The 14,504-nt window shown below is 34.2% G+C and overlaps 1 protein-coding gene across 10 annotated transcripts in view; it reads left to right on the plus strand.

The window, feature by feature from the left end:
• Window positions 1-14,504, plus strand: part of LOC486076 (disintegrin and metalloproteinase domain-containing protein 20) — a 160,795-nt gene that overhangs the window by 104,550 nt on the left and 41,741 nt on the right. Inside the window, exon 4 of one of the 10 annotated variants that reach the window (XM_038573636.1) lies at window positions 13,826-13,939. The exons of 8 other annotated variants lie outside the window; for them this stretch is intronic. The gene's annotated coding sequence lies outside the window, so the exon portion shown is untranslated. Of the gene's footprint in view, window positions 1-1,199; window positions 1,364-13,825; window positions 13,940-14,504 lie in introns of those variants that run through there. One more of the 10 variants, XM_038573640.1, reaches the window with a different exon arrangement.

Below are 14,504 nucleotides of genomic sequence, written 5' to 3' on the forward strand. Positions count from 1 at the left end.
CCCTCTTCTAGCCTCCTCAAAACAGTAACTAAGAAACATTTGTTCACTGCATCTTTCCATTGTGTGACGCCCTGTGCAATGGAATGTGGGATATATAATTTTACTTATGTCACAATTACACCTTCACATACTTCACAATCTAATAGGCAAGAGAGACACAAACATAAATCATCATGTAACAAAGTGACAGTGAATAAAGCTGAAAAATGTGCTGGTGGTACACTTTTGGGCATTGAGTTATTATTATTGGAATATGGCTTTCTTTTGAAGAAAAATAATTTTCCTATGCCAGTTTTCTAAGAAAATTGAGAACAGAATTTAAAAATATATTCAGACTGAGTGAAGGAATATTGTCTCTTGACGTTTGAGAGAGGACTCAACAAGAGAGAGATGCTTGGTTTTCCTTTGGTGTGTATGAGCTGCTGCTTCCAAGCAGAGGCAGGGCAAGAATGCACGTATTATGAAGATCCTTTTCACTAGTAAAATGGGAATAGTTGCTATGGTGACATTGTAGAGTGGCTTGTACTCAGGGCAAGAATGTGTGTCTGAATCCCAGATCTACTAATAGGTACAGAGCCAGCTGAACCTACTAAGAGAAATATTTCCTCTCAAAGTTGTGGAGGGAAATGACAAGGTCACCAGGAAAGGTTGCTGTGCCCAGCAAAGAGGCGAGAGCACCCAGAAGAGAAGCATAGGTTTAGCAAGGTAAAAAGTTCAAAGCAAAATAACCTAATTGACCAATAGTCATTAAGGAAAATGTGAGACAGTGAGACATTAACTTCTATAAACAAGTAAAGGGTTCTCATGTTTTAATAACTGTGAATTAGGAGGGGTAATCTCTTGATTTGAAATCACATCCAGATGAAGTCTTACATATGGATTACAATCTTAATAAAGAAGGATTGAAATATGAAGACACCAATGTATACTTTTTCTTTTTTTAAGGGAAAGTTAACAGTTTATATATGAAAACACTTTGTGGAGGAGTTTTTATTTATGCTAATTTAAGCTAGAAAAAATGTACAATTTTGGCTATATATATTTATATTTTACTTATATATATTTGGAATATGATTTTCTCTGAAGGCAAAATAATTTTTCTGATGCAATTTCTGATGCCATATATATGCATGTTTATATATGAACATATATAAATATTTATTTGTTTGTTTGTTTATATATTTATATACACATTTCAGGTATATATTTGGAGTAAGTTCTTCCCAAAGAAAGAAAAATCACTTGAAAGAAAACCACATAAAAGGATGATTTTGAAAAAAGTCGCTTGTTTGGAGCCTAGATAAGTTTAATGTTTAGTGTTCCTTTTTGACTACATTTGAGAAGGACAAATGGTGGCTTCACTGGCCAAAGTACACAGGTAATTATGCATAGGTATGAATTTTTACTATCTAGGAGAGAATTTGCTTGCTTCTGCATGAGGCCATTTATTTCATCAGGATGTCTGCAGATGGAATTCTAAGCCAACTTTACTATATTCCTACCAATAAGTGAATTTATCTAGTATTTTTCCACATGCACAGAAAGTGCATACACTTTTTTGCCTATTTTTATCCCTATTTTGAAATCACTTTATCTTCAACTTTCCCAAAATTCTAGGTTAATTATTCTACCTTTTATCAAAATTTCTTGACTTTTTCCCTTAAGAGAAAATTTGTTGAAACAAGAGGAGTAAATTTGTTGAATCAAATTAATTGAATTAATTTAAGCCTGTGCAATATCTTTTTGTTAATATGATTATGATCTTGGCCTAGAAGATGTTTTATGAAGTTTTGGTTTGTCATCTTAGAAAAATCTATGAAACATTTTATTAAAAATAATTTTATTCTAATTGTTATAGCTAATAGATTAACTCAAAGAAACGTTTTCATACAACATTATGTATGAAAAAAACCATTAAATTTTCTTCCAACTAAAATATCTGGAACACAAATATAAGAAGCATCTTCACTTGTAAAGATTTGGGAAATGATATCTAGCATTCTTTCTAACATCTTACTGCTTGTTCATTTTTATCTGTCCTTGTCAGAACAGCCAGTCTTGATTTCATGAGCAATGAGTATGTCAAAGGCAGTTGGTTTGTTTCTGCCTCAGACCCCTGTGTTTTTACTAAGTCTAGCCTGGAGTATCTGCAAGTAACACTAAAGCTTATCAAATCTAAAGACTAACGGAATAGGCAATGAGATATAAAGTATTAAGAAGAGCCCATATGGTGTTATCTAGGAGAGGAAGATGATAATGCACAGGAGAATGACTTTTAATACTTTAATTCAGAATTCAGATAGAGCAACATATTCTTTTGGAAGACTTTCTATATAGTATAGAATATTTGCTACTTAAGTCATAAAGCACTGTCATTTAACCTCAACATGTTTTATATTTTATTTCAACCTTCCCACAACTATGTATCTGTAGAGAAAGCCTGATAATGATACAGAGGTAAACAATTCCGTTACAAATAACAATCACTTTGCTACAGTAGCTGAGAGGTCAAGCTCCAATATGGAGGAAAGAAAAAGAGGTCAACAAAAGAGCAGATCCAAGTGTCTACGATGTCTTAAATCATTGGAAATGGATTTTTCCCAAGATCTCCTATATATCAGAAATACATTATCAAATTAACATTTATAAACATATAAAAGAGTAAGACCCCTTATGTGTTAGGAGAATATAGTAAGAGAAGGAACAAAATAAAAGATAAAATCTAAAAGTATCCTCAAAGAAAAAGTTTGTGAAGAAATCACCCGATGTTCAATAGGTCTACAAATAGTGTTTCAAAAAGCCACTGAAATATTACCAAAGTAAAAAGAAAATGAAGTATGATTACAACTCTATTGGTATTTGTTCAATAAGGTGGTAAATTTGGCAAATAAAGGCTGTTACTCATATATTTGAAAGACAGAGACATAAAGTAGAAGTTCAGAGCACATGCTTTGGAGAAAGCATGTCTGGTTTCAAATCCTGGCTCCAATATGTCTAAACTAAGTGAGTCCGAGAAACATTTTTCACTTATCCTGGTCTTAGATGCATTTTCTTGGCCTACCAGGCCTAACACAATCTGGTCTCTGCTATTTTTCTGACCTATTTTTCCACCAGTCTCTCTACCTCACACTGTACTTGCTTTTCCTAAAATATTCCAATCAATCAAGGCTTGTCTTTGCACTTCTTCCTCCAGACATTATAATAGCGTACTCCTTTCCCTTCATTTAGGTCTATGCCAGTTTGGGCTCTTCAGACAAGCTTTTCCTGATCTCCTTATATGACACAGCATATCCCCACTCTGTTACTCTTTGTCACTTTATGTCATTTGCTTGTTTTTTGTTTATTTTTAAGTAGGCTCTATGCTTAATGTGGGGCTCAAACTCATAACCCTGAGATCAAGGGTCACTAGCTCTATTGACTAAGCCAGGCAGGAGCCCATAACCCATTTGATTTAACTTGTCCTCCATAATATTCATTACTGACATTCTATTACAAACATGTTTACATGTATACATGTGAATATTTGTGTGTATGTAATTCCCCGGTTTTTGCCTGATTAGGACAGAAGCTCCATAACAAGAGAGAGTTGGATAATTTTCTTCATCAAACCAAAGTAGATGACACCAAGTACATACTCAATAAAGAATTATTTGTGGACAGCCCCAGTGGCTCAGCAGTTTAGTGCCGCCTTCGGCCCAGGGCATGGTCCTGGAGACCCAGGATTGAGTCCCACGTTGGACTCCCTGCATGGGGCCTGCTTCTAGCCTCTGCCTGTGTCTCTGTCTCTGTGTGTCTGTGTGTGTCTCATGAATAAATAAATAAATAAAATCTTTTTAAAAAAAGAATTATTTGTGCCAAGGAGGAATACATGAATTAATGAATAAAGATATCATTACGCATCTCATAATTTTTGTGGGTAGAGTACTTGAAACATTGAAAGCACTTAATACATGTTATTATTACTATTACATGTATCAAATTTTTCTTTCTGCTGATGTTTAAAATGAAGTAAACAATGTTTTTAAATAATCAGTCTGCTCATTTTTCTACCCTAGGCATATTTATCTGTATTGGTACTGTATCAACACTTGATCCATGAAAAGAATTGTACCCCTGATCCTCACTAACCATCCTTTCAATAAAGAGGGGAGGAAAGACTGAATAACCCTCTACCATTCTGTTAGTAGATATGATTCAATATGTAGTATTTGCTCTGTGTGCAGAATTTTTATAACAAGACTAAGTTAGAAAAACACATGAATATTACTTGATTTGTAATTATCCAGGTAATAAAGAAGAAAGAATTGTGTGTGTGTGTATGTGTGTGTGTAAAACATCTGTTGCTTCTTTTCTTGTTTGCTGATTCTTTTTTTCTGTGCAGGTCAATTTAAACAGAAAGCCATTATGAAATTAAATACATTCTAACATTAAAAATAGATTCGTAAGCAAGCAGCTTCTGAGATTTGTAAGATTCACTATATTAAAGATGGAGAGTCAAATCCACTCCTTCCAGAATGTTGTATTAGTTGTTTTTCCCCCAAAATAAAAAGGAAAAATAGTAAAGTAACAAATATTTAACACAACCTTTTTAAAATGTTAATTTTATTATGGTAAGAACACTTAACATGAAATCTCTCTCATCAAATTTTAACTGTACCATTCAGTATTGTTAGAAGGCACAATGTTGTACAGTAGATCTTTAGAAATTGAAAGCATTTTTCTTTATTAATGTAGGATTTTAAAAGTAATGAAAAGTTTGGCTCTATTTTTATTTCTTTGTGTTCTACTCATACATAGATACATATATACTTAGAACAATAAGCTATGTAAGCTATTGTTATGTAAGGTGTTATTATAGGTATTTGTATATGTGTACAATAATATACATAGTTACAAGTTAGATAAGTAAATATCATAAATGTCATCCAAGTATTTCTTAACAAGAACAATAGCTTGTGATTGCTATGTAACAATTATTAGGTTTGACATTTTTATCCACATTGCTGAATATGTGAGATTGCACTAGGCTGTTACTTTTCTTTTGTTTTTCACATTTTTTTTTTTTAGTTTCAATTTATTTCCTGTAGTTACATTTTATTTTTCCTTCTCCTTTTCCTCTTTAACTGGGAGGTCAACTTTTTAAAATTACTTACTTTATTTTTTTTTCTCTCATATTTCACAACTTCTGGTTTATAATTCATAGAGATTTCTGCTATGGCCCACATAGTTACCTCTCTTCCAAATCATAAAGTGACCTTGATCATTTGAAGCCTGTATGTCTTTCCTGACTTACATATCATTTAATCTAAAATTTTAGATAATATTTTGGTTTATTCTAAAAATTAGACATTTTTACATGGGCCCCACTGATTTAGCCTTACTGATATGTTCACTATTTATTTATAATTTCTTCTTGCATCTGAGACTGTCCTTCTGTAGTTATTCTTTACCTGAGACAAAACTTTTTTATGTATGTATTTATGTATTTATTTATTTATTTATTTATTTATTTATTTATTAATGGGAGACACAGAGAGAGGCATAGACATAGGCAGAGGGAGAAGCAGGCTCTTTGCGGGTAGTCTGATATGGGACTCAATCCCAGGACCCTGGGATCACAACCTGAGCCAAAGGCAGACACTCAACCACTGAGCCACCCAGGCTTTCCCTGAAACAAGACTGTTTGACCTTCCTTTGATAGATGTCAACAGATAATAAGCTCCATTTTATTTGTGTGTGTTGAAAATATATTTATTTTGTCCTTTTTTGAAAATATATTTATTTTGTCCTTTTTTGAAAAATAGTTTTACTGAGTACACAATACTTGGAAGTTATAGTTTCCCTGTCTTTGGTTTTCATAGTATAAATTGAGTGAGCGTGCTTTTTCCTTTGTAAGAGAAATAAAGAAGATAATGAATATAGGTAGGTAGCCACAGAGACATTTTTAGATTTAGTATTAATCTGACTTTCCATCTGAGGGGAGTAATCATTTGATGGATTTGAGGAGATACAATAAAGCATGAAAAATCATCATGGAGAATGTGAAGTATTTCAAGAAATGATAGGGTTACCATACAAGAATGAGTGCTAATATGAAATTAGTGATTAAAGTAAAGCCAATAAACAAAAGTATCACAATTCTCCAACAGTACCACTTTGGTTCTTATATGGGAAGTAGAAGGTAAGTTTTTGTGTTCACCTCCAGCTATCGCAAGGCAAGTAAGAAAGAGGAAGGATCAAAAAGCAAAAGTTTTAAGACTACATGCAAGGGGACGGTTTCTATTTGAACCATTGAATAGAAGGAAATGTAAAACAATGAAGCAAGTAAATGGAGAGAAAATAGTAAGATCCATAGATTGAAATTGTAATGGAACTGAAGATCTGTAGCAGAGAGGTTGCTAGAGAAAATGATCAAGAAGGTTATGATGTGTGGTTAATAAACAGGATGACTGAGATAGAAATTTTAGAAATAAATTTATATTTCTGATTATGACATCCTGAGAGTATCATGGGAGTGGAATCCTGGTATGGAGGGAAGAAAATGGACCACAATGGGGAGATACTAGAAATTTAGAGGACAAGACCATATCTCTCATGAAAATAGTTATCCACATGGACATTGAAGTTAGTCAACATTAATGCCATTCAGCGTAGTCACTTCCATGGTTTTGAACATATTCAGTAGGAACAACTTATTATATGTCACTGAAGCAAAATTTCTATTTTATTTATGCATTGGTCATGCATTCTAAAACCAAATTGTAGAACTTTGGTTTGTGTCTCTAAACTAGAGATACACCAAACTGAATGTGGTACAAGTATTTATTAGGTGAGTCAAAAAGAGTGAATTCTATTTCTAGCTATGTTGCCATCTAGTAGAATAACCCTAGGTAAATCAAATAATCTTCCAAGGTCTCAGTAATCTTGCAAATAAGAATATAGATTTGAAATAAAGATGATTTAAAATAGTTTTTTGACTCAAAGGACTCTGATTTAATTATTTAGTTTATTGCTTGCTAGAGTACAGTTCATTGGCACTGTCCTTTAAGTTTATATGAGTTTTAATTTAGATTTCCCCCACCACTGATCTTTTACAGTTGGATATATTTCTATGATATCTGTCTCCATGGCATCTGGATATCCAACCAATATAACTAAGTAAAATTAGTAGGTATGTGGGAGGAAATAAATGTCAACCCCTGTCTTACTCTTAATATAGGTATTAGTGTGGAATAAACCACTTGGAGCTTTTAGAACTTCCTGATCACATAATTATAAAGAAGTTTAATGGAGAAATGACAATTTTCACTTTCTCCAAATATATGAGCACTCAACAAATATTCAACATAAAATTTTAAAAGTATATAAAATTTTTCCTTTCTAATCATAATCATTATTAGAGCTTTGACATACAAATAGTTGTATAGAAAATGTGGACACTACTACACAGGCAATAATAGTGATAGAAAATTGAAAGGCTGGGATGCCTGGGTGGCTCAGCAGTTGAGTATCTGCCTTGGGCTCAGGGCATGATCCTGGGTCCTGGGATCGAGTCCTGCATTGGGCTCCCTGCAGGGAGCCTGCTTCTTCCTCTGCCTATGTCTCTGCCTCTCTCTTTCTCTCTCTCTCTCTCTGGGTGTGTTTCATGTATAAATAAATAAAATCTTTTTAAAAATTGAAAAGTTAAAATAGACTGTTTATAGAGCTATACTTTTTACTGTTATTTTGAAGGACTCCACAATCTTTAACAATTATGAACAAGTTAAGATTTGTTTTTAATGTGTAGATAGGGTAGAATTAAAAGGGAATGATGAATAAGAGATGAGGCCAAAGATATGAGCAGCTATAAGATATAAAAGTGGTAGGTACTGTGATGAGTCTGGAAAGATTAGAATCTCAGATATAAATTTCAGGGTCTTAATATCAAAATAGCATTCTTCAAAGCTGTGGGACTATGTATCACTTGCACGGGGCATTACAGATTGAGAAAAAAAAGTGAAGGCCTAGCAATAGGTCACAGGTATTCCATTATGTAGAGGTCTGGAGAGGAGTAGGCACCAAGAAGATCAAGAAGGCTTTACCAATGAGGATGATGGAGAAACAAGAAAGTGTAAGGTACCAAGAGCCAAGGGAAAAGGAATTTAAGGAATAATGATGGAAAACAATATATGGTGAGATCACATATAAATAATTACTTTATTTAGCAAGAGATAACTAATATTATCACACTGAGTTGCAGCATGTCGACTTGTGAAATAATAGTAGAGATTTTGAGAGGTGACCAGAAGGTAGAGACATCCCAATTTGCCAATGGCCAGATGTGGGGAGTGGGAGAATGTCTTCACAGTGTGGGCCTGAACAATGAAACCATAAAAATACCATGATCTATTACAGGCAGACTGTGAGAACAAAAGCTGTGGGACAGAAGAGTAGGAGGTCATACTTCAACACAGGAAGTTTGAGATGAATAGCTGACATTCAAGTAGTTATTGACTAGGAAATCAGATAAAACTATCTAGACTGGGGGACAAAGATTCACATTGGAGACTCCAAGAGATCAGAGTGTTAGTGTACAATAAATGAGTCCTTTGCCCTTCACAGGAACTGAAAAAGATTTGTCAAGGTCACAAAATCTATACCTACATACACCTCCTTCTGGTGAACCATCTGTTCATATTCTTTGTCCTTTTTGCACTGGCATATTGGCATTTTTCACATTGATTTTAAAGAGTTCTATATATGTTAAGAGAAATAGCCTTTTCTCTGTAATGTGAGAAGCAATTGCTTTCCTTTTTCTTCATTCAAGTTTTTCTTAAGCCTTAAGATGCTTTTGGTCAATAATGCTTTAAAATTTGAACTCAATCACAAGAAAAAAATTGGAAGGAACACAAATACATGGAGGTTAAAGAGCATCCAACTAAACAATGAATAGGTTAGCCAAGAAATTAAAGAAGAATTTTAAAAATTCATGGAGACAAGTGAAAGTGGAAACACGACAGTTCAAAACCATTGTAATGTAGCAAAAGTGGTCCTAAGAGGGAATTATATAACAATATAAGCCTTTCTCAAGAAACAAGAAAAGTCTCAAATTCATAACCTAAACTTACACCTACAGGAGCTGGAAAAAGAACAGCAAATAAAGCCTAAACTCAGCAGGAGAAAAGAAATATCAAAGATGAGAGGAGAAATCAATGAAACAGAACCAAAAGAACAGGAGAACAGGTCAACAGAACTAGGAACTGCTTCTTTGAAAGAATTAATAAGATCAATAAGCCCTTAGCCAGATTTATCAAGAAGAAAAGAGAAAGGACTCAAATAAATAAAATCATGAATGAAAGAGGAGAGATTACAACCAACACTGAAGAAATACAAACAATTGTAAGAACATATCATGAGAAACAACATGCCAACAAATTAGGCAATCTCGAAGAAATGGATGCATTCCTAGAAACATATAAACTACCAAAACTGAAACAGGAAGAAATAGAAGACCTGAACAGACCAAAAACAAGCAAAGAAATTCAATCAGTAATCAAAACACAAGATTCGAGGAGCAGATGGCCTCCCAACAGAATTCTACTAAACACTTACAGAAGAATTAATACCTATTCTTCTGAACCTATTTCCAAAAAATAGAAATGGAAGGACAACTTCCAAACTCTTTCTATGAGGCCAGCATCACCTTGATCCCAAACCCTGACAAAAACCCCACCAAAAAGGAGAATTATAGACCAATATACCTGATGAACATGGATGCCAAAATCCTTACCAAGATACTAGCCAAAACAATCCAACAGTACATTAAAAGGATTATTCACCACAACCAAGTGAGATTTATTCCTGGGCTGCAGGAGTAGTTCAACATCTACAAATCAATCAATGTGGTACATCACAGTAATAAAAGAAAGGACAAGAACATACAATCATCTCAATAGATACAGAAAAAATATTTGACAAAATGTAGCATCCTTTCTTGATTAAAACTCTCTGCAATGTATGGATAGTAGTAATACCCCTCAATATCATAAAAGCCATTTGTGAAAAGCCCATGGCAAATATTATTCTCAATGGAGGTAAAACTCAATTTTACCAAAGCCATTTGTGAAAAGCCCATGGCAAATATTATTCTCAATGGAGGCTCTATTACAAAGCTGTGGTTACAGCTCTATTACAGCTGTGGTTACCAAAACAATATGGTACTGGCACAAAAGCAGATATAGATCAATGGAACAGAGTATAGCTTTTCCCCGAAGGTCAGGAACACAACAGGGATGCACACTCTTATCACTGTTGTTCAACATAGTGTTAGCAGTCCTAGCCTCAGCAATCAGACAACAAAACGAAATAAAAATTTGGCATCCAAATCAGTAAAGAAGAGGTCAAACTAGTCCTCTTCACAGATAACATGAAACTCTATGTGGAAAACCCAAAAGATCCCACCTCAAAATTGCTAGAAGTCAAACAGGAATTCAGAGAAGTGTCAGGATATAAAATCAATACACAGAAATCAATTGTATTCCTATATACTAACAATGAGACAGAAGAAAGAGAAACTAAGGAATCAACCCCATTTATAATTGCACCCAAAACCATAAGATACCTAGAAATAAGCTTAACCAAAGAGGCAAAGGATCTGTATTCACTCTGAAAACCAAAAAGGCAAAGGATCTGTACTCTGAAAACATGAAAGAAATGAGGAAGATACAAGAAATGGAAAAACATTCCACACTCATGGATTAGAAGAACAAATATTGTTAAAATTTCTATGCTTTCCAGAGCAATCTATACATTCAATTCAATCCCTATAGAAACACCATCAACATTTTTCATAGTGCTGGAATCAGAAAATACCTCAAATAGCCAAAGGAATGTTGAAAAGAAAATTAAAGCTGATGGCACCACAATTCTGGACTTCAAGCTCTATTACAAAGCTGTGGTTACAGCTCTATTACAGCTGTGGTTACCAAAACAATATGGTACTGGCACAAAAGCAGATATAGATCAATGGAACAGAATATAGAACCCAGAAATGGACCCTAAATGCTATGGTCAACTACCTTCAACAAACCAGGTGAATATCCAATGGAAAAAAGTCACTTCAACAAATGGTATTGAAAAAATTGGACAGTCACATGCAGAAGAATGAAACTAGACCATTTTCTTATGCCATACACAAAAATAGACTCAAAATAGATGAAAGACCTAAATGTGAGACAGGAACCCATCAAAATCCTAGAGGAGAACACAGGCAGCAACCTCTTTGACCTTGGCTGTAGCAACTTCTTGCTAGACATTCTCCAAAGGCAAGGCAAATAAAAGCAAAAATGAACTATTAGGACTTCATCAAGATAAAAAGCACAGCAAAGTAATAGTCAACAAAACCAAAAGACAACCTAGTGAATGGGAGAAGATATTTGCAAATGTCTTCAAAAGGGCTGGTATCCAAAATCTATAAAGAACTTATCAAACTCACCACCCCCGAAACAAAAAGTCCAGTCAAAAAAATGGACAGAAGACATGAACAGACATTTGGCCAACCAACACATGAAAAAATGTTCAAAATCAGTCAACATCAGGGAAATACCAATCAAAACCATAATGAGATACGACCTCACACCAGGCAGATTGGCTAAAATTAACAAATCAGAAAATAACAGGGGTTGGTGAGGATGAGCAGAAAGGGGAAGCCTCTGACACTGCTGGTAGGAATGCAAGCTGATACCGCCACACTGAAAACACTATGGAAGTTCCTCAAAAATCTGAAAATGGAACTATCCTATGATCCAGCAATTTTACTATTAGATATTTACCCAAAGGATACAAACATAGTGATCTGAAGGGGCACTTGCATTCCACTCTCATGACCTTCCAAAGGCCCCATCTCCAAATATCATTATCTTCAGGTGTTGTGAGCTCAATATACAAATTCTAGAAGACACAAACATACAGACTATAGCAATGATCAAGTTGATTTTGTCCCAGAAAAGCAAATTTCATTTACCATTGTATAAATGTGTCAATGCAATTCAACACTTTAAGCAAATAAAGGAAAAGAGTCTTTAATAATCTCAATAATTGTAGTAAAGTGTTTGGGAAAATCTAGCATTTGTTCATGGATAATTAACAAAACCTAGATATAAATGGCCCCTTAATAAAATTGTCTATAGTTTATCCCACAAGAAATACCTACTAAACAATGAACTGCTGCAAAAATGTGTTTAAAACTTGAACTTGATTTGGATGTTTATTATAATTATTTGTTTCAAACATTTTTATTTATGACCCAACCAATGTAGGAAGAAGAAAAATATAAGTTGTAAATGTTGAAAAGGATGAAATAAAGTAATATATTTATTTGACTTATTTATTATTAATTTATAAAATCAGAAGTATGTATAGATAAATTAAGATCAATGAAAGTTTAGCATTTTGACTAATGATAAAATCATTATACAAAATCAGTTCCATGAATCCCGGCAATATAACATTAGAATTTTTTTTCTAACGTTAGAATTTTTTTTAATTTTTTTATTTATCTATGATAGTCAGAGAGAGAGAGGCAGAGACATAGGCAGAGGGAGAAGCAGGCTCCATGCACCGGGAGCCTGAAGTGGGATTCGATCCCAGGTCTCTAGGATAGCGCCCTGGGCCAAAGGCAGGCGCCAAACCGCTGCGCCACCCAGGGATCCCTAACATTAGAATTTTTAAATTGATATTTGTTACTAATAACAGCACAAATATATAAATTAGTTGAAAATAAATCAAATACAATATGAGCTATATAATGGAAAATGAAACATTTAATTTCAAGGAAAATGTAAATACTTGTTCTTTAAGTTATGATGAAATTGTCTAAATTATCATAAAAACCTTCTTACACGTGGACAGAACTTAAAGGAGCTTCTTAGGTTGTTTGCTATGTTAAGAAACAAACAGTAAAATTACAGGATAGTATTTAGGATTTATCTTATACTTTAAAGTTTCAGTAAGACAAGACTGTGAGTTTTCTTCTAAATATGTTTAACATGAAATTATTCACCAACAACACATGTTTGAGGGAGGAATTATGTCCCAGCTTTAGCTCTTTTTGACTTTATCACCATGAGGAACAAGAGGAAATCCCTTTCATTGTCAGAGCGTGGGATCCCCCTCTTATTTGACTGGGGGAAATGATACGATCACAATTAAGATGATCATTTAGATGATTCTATCTTTTCTTAACCTAGGTTTTACCCATGATCTCTAGACTTTTAGAGAAAATGTTAGGCTTAACTGTGGATATTCAAATCATTTTTTAAGATACTCGTAAATCTTAAAGTAAGAGATGTATTGGTGAGATTAAATTTTCATATTGCTGCTTGCTAGGATTTTCTGTATTCAGTGGCTGTTCTTTTATCTAGGTCATGAGTCATACAAACAAGAGATATGCTTCTTAACAATTTCAAAAAAGGCAAAAAGAAGACGGAAGGGAGGAAGGAAAAGAGAAAGGGAGAGAAACTATACAACAAATAATTTAATGATGAGTGTCTGCATAATAGAGTACATTTATTATTTGGAGACCATAAGGAGTCATAACACTGATCCTGGCATGGTAGACAATTAAATAACATATTATATTCCTGTTCCAAAAGTACTTTCATTTATTTGCCACCAAGGGTTTCCCACCTACTCTGTCACATATATGCAGCCTCCACTGATTTTGTAAATCTTGCTGACTCCAGATCATTTCCACCTTTTGTCTTTGTTTTTTTCTTTTTCTTGGTTTGCTCTGAAAATGCCAAATGTTTTTACCATCTATCATGTTCAACATTTTAATTATTTTCAGCTCTTCACAGATTTGTCTGGCAAACACATTATGCACACAGAACATTTCAATTAAGAAGATCAGCCCTGGAGCACCTGGGTGACTCCGTTGGTTAACCATCTCCCTTAGGCTCAGGTATGTGATCCTAGGGTTCTGGGGATCAAGTCCCTCATCTGGCTTCCGGCTCCACAGAGAACGTACTTCTCCCTCTGCCTCTCTCTCTCTCCACCTCTCATGAATGAATAAATAAAATCTTTAAAAAAAAAAAAAAAAAAAAAAAAAAAACAGCCCTGGGATACCTGGGTGGCTCAGTTGTTAGGCGTCTGTCTTCGGCTCAGGGTGTGATCCTGGAGTCCCAGGATCAAGTCCCATATCACGCTCCTTGCATGGAGCCTGCTTCTCTCTCTGCCTGTGGCTCTGCCTCTCTCTGTCTCTGTGTCTCTCATGAATAAATAAATAAAATCTTTAAAAAAAATCAGCCCTTCTTAAAAAATATTATTGGTCATAAGTGACAGTATTTTTTTATTATAATTGAAGTAAGAATAATTCATTACGGAACATGGGAGCTTGGAGCCTAACAATAGCAGCAGCAAGACAAATCTATATGAGAGCTAATTACAAGAAACAAAAGCTAGGAAGAAATTTTTATCTTTGCAGGCCGACAATATATATTTTTAGGATCCCCCCAAAAAGAAGAGGA

The sequence above is a fragment of the Canis lupus genome, chromosome 25, assembly GCF_011100685.1.
Source record: "Canis lupus familiaris isolate Mischka breed German Shepherd chromosome 25, alternate assembly UU_Cfam_GSD_1.0, whole genome shotgun sequence".
Lineage (NCBI taxonomy): Eukaryota > Metazoa > Chordata > Mammalia > Carnivora > Canidae > Canis > Canis lupus.